Source organism: Sitophilus oryzae, unplaced genomic scaffold (assembly GCF_002938485.1).
Source record: "Sitophilus oryzae breed Bouriz unplaced genomic scaffold, Soryzae_2.0 scaffold_684_pilon_pilon, whole genome shotgun sequence".
NCBI lineage: Eukaryota > Metazoa > Arthropoda > Insecta > Coleoptera > Curculionidae > Sitophilus > Sitophilus oryzae.
In genome coordinates, this window is record NW_022147289.1 from 1,106,942 (window position 1) to 1,119,123 (window position 12,182).

Here is a 12,182-nt window from a genome sequence, read left to right on the forward strand (position 1 = left end):
CTTGCACTTAAAAAAATTCAAGCTATAGGGAAAATTACAACGACTCGTTAATAAATAAACAATTCAAGTATCACGAGACGTAATTAAATCGTGAAGCTGAACGCATGACGTACACCTTTCCCTAGAACTTTAAGTACTGACATAGGTATTGATTGGGTCGACCGGTCAACTGCGACGAATCTGCTATATTCCCTTCCACGTCTCTTAGCGCTGTGCACAGTCTCTCGGTTTATTTCATACGTTTGGCAACGTGTTTACTGTCCTCTCTTTGTTCAGTACATTATAAACGCATTGTACTCTTCTTATATACAGAAATCTTGACCCAAGACTAACCTTTGCCAGCCCTTAGTATTTATATTGTATACATATAATGATTGTTAATATGTATAATTTATGAAAATTTCTTTAGCAAAGCTATGAAGTATATCTGTATATGTATTAATTTTTATTGACAAATGTATATAAATGAGTTTCTTAAGTATATGTATTTTAAAAAACAAACACTGAAATTCAACAGTGTTATGTAAACGTACTGTGTGATATATGAGTTTTATAATCAAGATAAGTTTCAAGAACTGTTTATCATTGTCATTGTACGAAGTACACTTTGATGAATAAAAAAAACTTAAAAAAAAGCAAGAATAAAAGAAACTTTTATAATGTTTCTAAATATGGTAAAAGCCCAATATGTTTTTTTTATTTACATAATTAACAAACGTGATATTTGTTAAGAGAATAATGATAACATCACATAATGTTTGATAAGACCTATCACAATTTTTACAAATGTTAATTAGGTGCACATAGTTTTTTAGAAAATATGATGATACTCAAAACTAAAGGTTGTTAAAGTGGGTTCAAACCGCGAAAAAAAAAATTATGAATAAAATATATGTAAATACCAAGTAAGGAATTCTTATTTCTAAATATTCAAACAGCTGTATATATAAAATAAAAATTAGACCAGCTATTTAAAGACGACAGTTATCACATGCGTATTTGGTTTTAATAAAAAAAAAAGTTTGATGATTGTTCATAGTTTTCAGTTGGGGGTTGGAACCCCCTGTATATAATGCATATTTCAATTCTTCCTTCAATTTTAAGCAATAATCGTAATACACAATGTACATAAATTGAAGAATTGAAATGTTAAACGAAAATTTTGTAATTTTCAGACTTGATATAATCTCATTTTATACATCTACCCAAGTAGCATTTTCACGACTTGCGACCACATGTTTACTAAATACAACGTTGGATTAGTTACAAAAAATAATTAGCTCCATACCTTGGGCATTAAAATAAATGTAAACGTTGTTGTCACGTTGTGCCGACGTTGCACTAGTACTACAACAAAGTAAAAGCTTCTGCGACGTCGAATAAACGTTGTCTTGTAACCTTTTTTGCTTAAGTGATCTTTAGGTGATTGGGACAACGTAGTTACAATGTTGAGCAATAAAGAGTTTTCCGACGTCACTTCCAGGACCTATTCCAACGTTATGCAAACGTCGTCTGTTTTACTAATTCCAACGTTGTTTAGATTTCCTTATTCTTACGTTGGTAGGACGTCGAGCCACTACCTTTTTGCAACTGTATTGAACCATAACCTTAAATCTTAAATTTTCATTTCATTGTTCTGTATATAAAATTTTCAGTGCTATTTTTGTTTTTATAAAAAAAATTAATTAAAATGGGAGGCACATATAAAAAGGAAGGCACATATAAAACTAAATTTAAATTATACAGTACGTCTGTCTTATACCAGAACGAGACTGCCGAAGTTGGAATTCTATTTCTTATGCTCTATATACCGAGTGCGTCTCAGAAGTTTCTCCCCCTATAATTTGTTTATTTTTAACACAGCCCTGGCACTATAGATTAAAATTTAAAATACGATTTTTTAAACGAAAATGTCAAAAGTTGACATATGATATGCCATTCTACTCAGAATGTCATTTTCTTTTGAAATAAAGTAGAAATATACCGAGGGTGCATTTAAAAATCAAAAGTTTTAGTCATTTCCGGTCAAACAGGAAGTGACTAAAACCCACTGAATACGTCAATCAAACCTAATATATGTCATATACTAACATACCAAAACTCGTTTTTTTATCTAAAAAAATTAAAAATTTATAGGAGTGAGTCATATTCATGACCGGTGTAGAAAAAACAACAATAGCAGACTAAGATTGAACGAAGAGAAGAATTTTGAAGTATCTTAAGTGAAAATTTATTGTTAAAGTAGCATAAATATGCTTAGTTTGTAGTTAAAGTATAGGACTGAAGAAAAAACAGAATTATAACTGTTAAGGAGGGGGCGCCAGATAGGGTACTCGCCCGGTCTCAGTATTTTCCTTCCGCCGGCCCTGTGTACATGACACGTGCGTTTAAACATGATTACAACAACACTCTTGTGATTAGAACGACGAGGTCGTAGACACCCTATTCGTTCACACTCGTTGTTGTAATCATGTTCATAAACACACTTGTACTGTAAATAACTATTGTGATGTTTGAGAAAAAAATGCACTTATTCAGCACTCATTTTTGTTATCTTAATTTGCACTGAGGCAGACACAAAGCTGTTTTGTATAAAATTAAAAAGGAATTTATAACATACACCTAATTTTATTTATCTGTATGAATTAAACTAATGAGTTCCAAATAACCATCATTTTTTATTTGGCTGTTTGAACCTACCAATAATTATAAACAAAAAGAATTTGTTATATTCTTTTATTTAAATTGTGTATACAGTAGAAATACGGTTTACTGGTACAAGTCTGTCCAAAAAGAGGACTTCTTATAGTAACAGTGGCGTCATTTATTAATTCCCAGAAATAATGTATTTTCTGTCATTTTTTAGATGTCATCTGTCGAAATATTTCCTTATTCGTTGGACAGACACATTTTTTATCTACATCCGATTCTATAGTTCTTAAATATATCATATTTTTTAATATTTAAATATATATATTTCTTTTTAGTACTTTCTTCAGGAATCCATATTATGTACTAAGTTGTTTAATTATAGTTTTAAATGTTTTGTATATAGAGATAAATAGTTTTATTATTCTTTTTTTATACAACTGTGATTCACAATTAATTGAAATCAAACGTTATGAATGTAACGTAATTTTGAAGTTATCAAGGTGCTTATTTTATATGTTGTAGAAAATATAATGAAAAATATACGAAATAATATACATGTACTGATTTCTTTCGAAAACCGACAACTATGAAACTATAATCCCTTCCCCGACACAAACGGTACATTGTGAGACAGGAAATTGTAGAGAGAAACAAGCCCTATAACATAGGATACAACATTTTAATGAACAGTGCTTTCCATAAAATCAACAAAATGAAAAATATACGAAATAATATACATGTACTGATTTCTCTCGAAAATCGACAACTATGAAACTATGATCCCTTCCTGGACACAAACGGTACATTGTGAGACAGGAAATAATAGAGAGAAACAAACCTATAACATAGGATACAACATTTTAATGAACAGTGTTTTCCATAAAATCAATAAAATGAAAAATATACCAAATGATATACATGTACTGATTTCTTTCGAAATTCGACAACTATGAAACTATGATCCCTTCCTGGACACAAACGGTACATTGTAAGACACGAAATTGTAGAGAGAAACAAGCCCTATAACATAGGATACAACATTTTAATGAACAGTGCTTTCCATAATATCAATAAAATGAAAAATATACAAAATGTTATACATGTACTGATTTCTTTCGAAAATCGACAACTATGAAACTATGATCCTTCCCTTCCTGAACACAAACGGTACATTGTGAGACAGGAAATTGTAGAGAGAATCAAGCCCTATAACATAGGAAACAACATTTTAATGAACAGTGCTTTCCATAAAATCAATAAAATGAAAAATATACGAAATGATATACATGTACTGATTTCTTTCGAAAATCGACAACTATGAAACTATGATCCCTTCCTGGACATAAACGGTACATTGTGAGACAGAAAATAGTAGAGAGAAACAAGCCCTATAACATAGGATACAATATTTTAATGAACAGTGCTTTCCATAAAATCAATAAAATGAAAAATATACGAAATGTACATGTACATGTACTGATTTCTTTCGAAAATCGACAACTATGAAACTATGATCCCTTTCCGGACACAAACGGTATATTGTGAGACAGGAAATTGTAGAGAGAAACAAGCCCTATAACATAGGATACAACATTTTAATGAACAGTGCTTTCCATAAAATCAACAAAATGAAAAATATACGAAATAATATACATGTACTGATTTCTTTCGAAAATCGACAACTATGAAACTATGATCCCTTCCTGGACACAAACGGTACATTGTGAGACAGGAAATAATAGAGAGAAACAAACCTATAACATAGGATACAACATTTTAATGAACAGTGTTTTCCATAAAATCAATAAAATGAAAAATATACCAAATGATATACATGTATTGATTTCTTTCGAAATTCGACAATTATGAAACTATGGTCCCTTCCTGGACACAAACGGTACATTGTAAGACACGAAATTGTAGAGAGAAACAAGCCCTATAACATAGGATACAACATTTTAATGAACAGTGCTTTCCATAATATCAATAAAATGAAAAATATACAAAATGTTATACATGTACTGATTTCTTTCGAAAATCGACAACTATGAAACTATGATCCTTCCCTTCCTGGACACAAACGGTACATTGTGAGACAGGAAATTGTAGAGAGAATCAAGCCCTATAACATAGGAAACAACATTTTAATGAACAGTGCTTTCCATAAAATCAATAAAATGAAAAATATACGAAATGATATACATGTACTGATTTCTTTCGAAAATCGACAACTATGAAACTATGATCCCTTCCTGGACATAAACGGTACATTGTGAGACAGAAAATAGTAGAGAGAAACAAGCCCTATAACATAGGATACAACTTTTTAATGAACAGTGCTTTCCATAAAATCAATAAAATGAAAAATATACGAAATAATATACATGGACTGATTTCTTTCGAAAATCGACAACTATGAAACTATGATCCCTTTCCGGACACAAACGGTATATTGTGAGACAGGAAATTGTAGAGAGAAACAAGCCCTATAACATAGGATACAACATTTTAATGAACAGTGCTTTCCATAAAATCAATAAAATGAAAAATATACAAAATTATATACATGTACTGATTTCTTTCGAAAATCGACAACTATGAAACTATGATCCCTTCCTGGACATAAACTGTACATTGTGAGACAGAAAATAGTAGAGAGAAACAAGCCCTATAACATAGGATACAACTTTTTAATGAACAGTGCTTTCCATAAAATCAATAAAATTAAAAATATACGAAATGATATACATGTACTGATTTCTTTCGAAAATCGACAACTATGAAACTATGATCACTTCTTGGACACAAACGGCACATTGTGAGACAGGAAATTGTAGAGAGAAACAAGCCCTATAACATAGGATACAACATTTTAATGAACAGTGCTTTCCATAAAATCAATAAAATGAAAAATATACGAAATGATATACATGTACTGATTTCTTTCGAAAATCGACAACTATGAAACTATGATTCCTTCCTGGACACAAACGGTACGTTGTGAGACAGGAAATTGTAGAGAGAAACAAGCCCTATAACATAGGATACAACATTTTAATGAACAGTGCTTTCCATAAAATCAATAAAATGAAAAATATACGAATTAATATACATGTACTGATTTCTTTCGAAAATCGACAACTATGACACTATGATCCCTTCCTGGACACAAACGGTACATTGGGAGACAGAAAATAGTAGAGAGAAACAAGCCCTATAACATAGGAGACAATATTTTAATGAACAGTGCTTTCCATAAAATCAATAAAATGAAAAATATACGAAATGATTTACATGTACTGATTTCTTTCGAAAATCGACAACTATGAAACTATGATCCCTTCCTGGATACAAACGGTACATTGTGAGACAGGAAATTGTAGAGAGAAACAAGCCCAATAATATAGGATACAACGTTTTAATGAACAGTGCTTTCCATAAAATCAATAAAATGAAAAATATACTAAATAATATATATGTACTGATTTCTTTCGAAAATCGACAACCATGAAACTATGAACCCTTCCCGGGCACAAACGGTACATTGTGAAACAGGAAATTGTAGAGAGAAACAAGCCCTATAATATAGGATACAACATTTTAATGAACAGTGCTTTCCATAAAATCAATAAGGAGACTGAATGAATAGATAATGAAAGATTATCTTCATTCATTACTTGAACTTCAATTTTGTATTCTTTAGTCTAAGCTTCAAGAGAGACTTCAAACTACAAATAAAATATATTTACGGTGAAACGTGGGTGAAACTGGGCGAAACCATGGAAAACTTTTGAAGAACCGTTGAAACTCCGTTAAAGTCGGTTAAAATTTAAATATAGAATTTAGAGAATCTATTTGAAGTTAGGTTCGTATCACTTGGCTAGCTGGTGGCTAGTTATGCCATTAGTACTTTGTTTTACGGCCTGACCTGTCAGGGCCATTCGGCCGTTGTTTTGATTACTATCATCAGGGTTCGCCTGATGCCTAATTTAATTTTGACATTTGATGTTTGATGTCATATATTTTCGTTTTGGGAGCGGGAGCGGGATCTCCCGTTATCGTCGTAATATCTGAAAGATCCGTGCCGTTCGCTTCTTCGAAATTTACGATTCAAACAGCTAATATTTAATTGTTACTTGTTTTAAACAAGTACGATTTTTTAAAAAATAACCGGCTTTAGGTTATTGAACGTAATGCAAGATTATTAGGTTAACTGGTGAAAAAAAAACTACCTTTAAATAACCGGTTATTTTAGATGAAAATACCGGTTATTCAAAAAACCGGTTACTTTTGCCCATCTCTAGTAGCAAGTTCAAAATTCTATCGCGTTTTTATGCCATCGTATTCAAAAGGAATTTGTTTTATTATTACCCCATTTACAACAGACTATTACTGGATTCATTTAAATATATTACAAGCACTACAGAGCTATATCAATACCTTCTTCAAATGGTTTACTTTACGAGGGTGATTCTTGAATAGCAGGTACCTACACAGTGGCGGTACTTTAAAAAGCGCACACGTGCACATAAATCCCCAAATTTAATGCCTCTTCTTGAGAAAAAACGATCATAAAACTACATTTATTCATTCTATTATTATTTCTATTTATTCGATAAACAGTTCGATATACCGGGTGCGTCTCAAAAGTGGCTCACCCCTATAACTTTTTTATTTTTTAAGATAAAAAAACGAGATTTGGTATGTTAGTATATGACATAAATTAGGATTGATTGGCGTATTCAATTCTTTTTGGTCGCTTCCTGTTTCACTGGAACTGACTACGACTTTTGATTTTTAAATGACATCATTGGTGTTTTTTTACTTTATTCGGTAGAAAATTACACTCCGAATAGAATGACATATCATATGTCAACATTTGACATTTTCGCCTATGATTTATTTGAAATTGTAACATGCGGTTCATAACGATAATTTGACTCGAAATACCAAGTCTGTGGTACCAAATTATTCGTAAAAAAAATATTTTTTCAAATATGCTACCGAGCCACCCTTGTTCTATTTGAAAAAATTGAGATATGATTAAAAATACGATTTGGGCAATATTTAACCGACCAAGATAAGGCACGGAAAACATTAGACGATCAAATCTATTTTTCCAAGACTCCTTGATTAAAAATTGGTGTTTTGCAGGCATGGCACTCGGATTGAAATTTAAAATACGATTTTGTTTAAAGCGAAAAAGTCAAAAGTTGACATATGGTATGTCATTCTAAAAGTCTAACTAAATTATAAAATATTTCCCATTTGTTGCGAATTTTTTGGCACAACCTGTACATTTTTATTTTAAATATGGGATTAACCTAAACTCCATAAAAACAACTTTTTAACATTAATTAGTCACAATAAAAACACACAAAAAATACAAAAAAAATAATAATAGTAATTTTAACTAAATATTACAAAATATAGTCTTTAGAAGGGTTTTTACTTGAAATTTTTTTGTCACTATTGTTCGAATCGTCTAAATGTACAGGGTGGGTCAAATTCGACGCTTTTAAATGGAAACACCCTTTTCTATAAGAGATAGACAAAAACTAATATCGGTGTCTGGAGCTCAATTTTCATCAAAAACATCTGTTACCGTTTCGGAGTTACGGGGTTTTTCAAAAATATGCATTTTTAACAAATCGCTGTAACTTTTTTGCTATGAAAAATTTTGTATTTTTATGAAAACATTTCCAAAGCACCTTTTTACGTAGAATTTAATGGTTTTAGTATAAATTTTTTTTAAATTAATAATTTAAGAATTATCAACAGAAAATTTGATTTTTATATGGGACACCCTGTATATTTTTAATTTATTGAAAAGAATTTAAAATTACCTTTCCAAAAATATAACACACTTTATATTTTGCTCGATTCCTATTCGAGATATAGAGTATAAAAAAATGCGCCCGCTTTAAATAAGTAGGCTTTGAACGGCATCGGCTGTAATGCAAAAAAATTCTAGCTGTGAGCATCAATTACAACGAAAATAATATTTGCTATGAGAGATGCAGAATTTTATAACAATTTAAAATATATTTAACCAACATCAACACATTTAAACTATATCTAATAGCAATAAAAATAAATAGAAAACTAAGACATGAGATTTTGCTACAGGTGTTCGACATATCGACCGTCTTCTGTTATAGACCGACGGGGCAGTTTTTGAACATTTCTCGCGGAATTCATTAACTCAGTGGGGGTGAAAGATACCCTCTCATAAAGTAAGTATATACCCTCTCATAAACTGAGTATTTCTAATTCTTGTCGAGATTATACGGAAGAATAAGGAACCTTTATTCTTTCGCAAATATATCAATAGGATTAGATCCATGGGCACTAAATCAGGCGGCCTCGACGGCCAACGGCTGGGATCTTGGTTACCTATTCAAATATTCTTGAAATTGGCTGCAAAAATTTGCTAATAACTTCAGCGTTCAGAGCCGGTGCGTCGACTTGCTGGAAAAATATGTTTTCGAGTTCCATTAAGGACATACCATCAATAAGGGGTCCAAAGCCTACTAGTTAGAAGTAGCAAACTTTTAAAAATTCTGTATTTTGAAGGGGATTATAACAAAATATCAAGTGTGCTATATTTATGGAAAGGTAATTTTTTATTCTTTTCAGTTAATCAAAAATATAGAGGGTGTCCTAAATAAAAAATCAATTTTTCTGTTGATAACTCTTAAATTATTAATTTTAAAAAAATTATACTTAAACCATTAAATTCTACGTAAAAAGGTGCTTTGGAAATGTTTTCATAGAAATACAAAATTTTCTATAGCAAAAAAGTTACAGCGATTTGTTAAAAATGTACATTTTTGAAAAACACCCCGTATCTCCGAAACGGTAACAGATATTGATGTGCGGTTTTCACCATCATGTTTTTGATGATAATTGAGCTCCAGACACCGATATTAGTTTTCGTCTATCTCCTATAGAATAGGGTGTTTCCATTTAAAAGCGTCGAATTAGACCCACCCTGTACACTACTGATGTTAAACAGTTTTTAATATTTGATTTTAATAATTCAAAACTAATATAATATTGTGGCAGTATGTTTTACTTTCGAACATATTGTTTTCCGAATTGTTTTCATTAACAATAAATTGCCGCCCCCCATCAGCCGCCCTAGGAAGCTGCCTATCTTGCCTAATGGATAAAGCGGCCGTGTTTGTTCACAAGCATCTTTATTTTTGTTTTTTTGGAAAATGAAATTTATGTGCGGATTCCACAATAATTGAAAACTATGCACTAGCTCGTGAATGGAATTATTTGGAGGTACGAACTACAAAAAATTACGTTAGCGTGTAACATACAGGATGGCCCATCGAAAACGTTCCGCTAGGCATAACGGCCAGGGTAGTGATGGGCAAAACTGTTATTTTTAGATAACAGTTGAAACTGTTATAGTTATTTATAAAAAACAGCTTAAAATAACAGCTTAAAAATAACAGGTTTCTTTATTTTATTGCTAAATATTTGAAAAAATATGAGGCGGTCACCGCCAGGCGTATTAACGCAGTTGCAACAATGACGTGCTCGGTGGTAGTATTTCCAGGGTGTCATAACATTTCTAAATATCGATTGTTATCTAAAATACCTCTCTAAAAACGGGGGTTGTTTGCAAATAAGCGCTGTTTAGAAATTGTCACTCGTCTATATCTATAAATTCCGATCTACCTACGCCCTATCCCTCGATCCGCGTAGATTCTGAATTGCGTAGCAGTGTACAGGGTGCATCTCACTCGACGGGCGATAAGCTCTTCGTTATGATTTTACCATTTGCAGTCAAAAAATAGCAATATAAGAAAATGTGTAGTATATTCTTCATAAGTAAACCAACTACACACTAGAGTTCGAATTAATTTTACACTTAAACTAGCATGTACAGTTTGACAAATATAGGAAGAGACTTGGGGATAGCACCGGTCGCGCACACGATAGAGAGAGAACGCATTCGGCGGAAGAGAGATGCAGTTACGCTACGAAAAATCTGATTGAAGCAAATTTGTGGGATGTCCACTGCGCATCGGGGGGCGTCTCTTATTTTATATTTCTCACGTCTCTAGCTATACTTGTTAAGTTGTACCCGCGACTTCGTTCGCATCGAATTATTAATTTGTAATGGTGATGATAAAGCAAAGCAAGAATTTCCATTAACATACAAACTGGATAAAATTTTCTCACATTTGCCAAAAATATGCTTTAAACGTCGAGCAGTTTAAGCAGAATCGTGGTTAATCAATTACTCAACTTTTTGGAACACCCTGTATTATTTTTTAAAAAATTTCAAAATATGTAAAAAAACAAAATAAATTATGCGTGTCCAATCGTTTTCCCGAAAGACTAACCGTTTTTTAAATAATAAATATTGTAATATTTGAGGGGCGTTTTCACCCTCTTGGAATTTGAGATTCGAGAAACCCCTCCTTATCGCACCTCTACACCCCACAGTCAATCCGTTTACCAAAAATCAGCTTTAAACGTCAAGCAGTTTAAGCAGAATAGTGATTACTCAGTGGTCATATTTTATGAAACACCCTGTATATATTTTGTAAAAATCTCAAAATATGTAAAACAACAAAATAAAATATACGTGTTTAAGAGTTTTTTCGAAAAACTCACCAGTTTTTAAATAAAAAATATTCTAATATTTGAGGGTGGTTTCACCCCCTTAGAATTTGAGTTTCGAAAAATCCCTTCTTATCGCACCTCTACACCCTAAAGTCAATCCGTTTTCCAAAAATCAGCTTTTTACGTCAAGGGCTTTAAGCAGGATCGTGATTAATCAATGACCAGATTTTTCAAAACACCCTGTATACATTTTTAAAAAATCTTAAAATATTATTCTGAAAATTTTTCAGAATAAATAAATACTTAAATATTGAAACTTAATAACAAAGTATTGAAACATACAGCGCCATAATATCTCGACCTCCGCCCGTTATGCTCGTAACAGGTTGAAAAACAATATGTATCTAAAACAACTGATGCGTTATTCTCCAACCTGTTTCAAACCTCCGATTATCTCGAACGCCGTTCTGTTATGCTCGTAACAGGTAAAAAAACAACATAGCTAAAACAACTGATGCGTTATTCTCCAACCCGTTGCGAGCCTCCATCGACAATCGACCGATGCAGCAGCGCTCCTGTTATCTCGACAGCCAGGCGTTATGCCCGCAACTGTTTCAAAAAAGCTGCTTCTTTTATATCCTATTATTTTTAAGCTGTTGTCAGCCCAACACGACGCGCCGCGCCGTAGCGCATACCCCACTCCGTTGTCCGTTGTATCTCGCCGCCTGTATCGATGGTTGTCGAAATAATAGGTTTTCCATCCATACTACATACTAGTTGTTTTTTGGAATTGCTTCGAGTAGCATCGAATTTTGTGGCGGTGCAGAGCGCCGACTTCGTTTCACGAACACTCGATCTCTGCGTGTCGTTATTTTATATCTGTTATTTTTTAAAAGCAGTAACGGTTGCGTTATGTTATTTCTAAATAATTGTTATAAAAT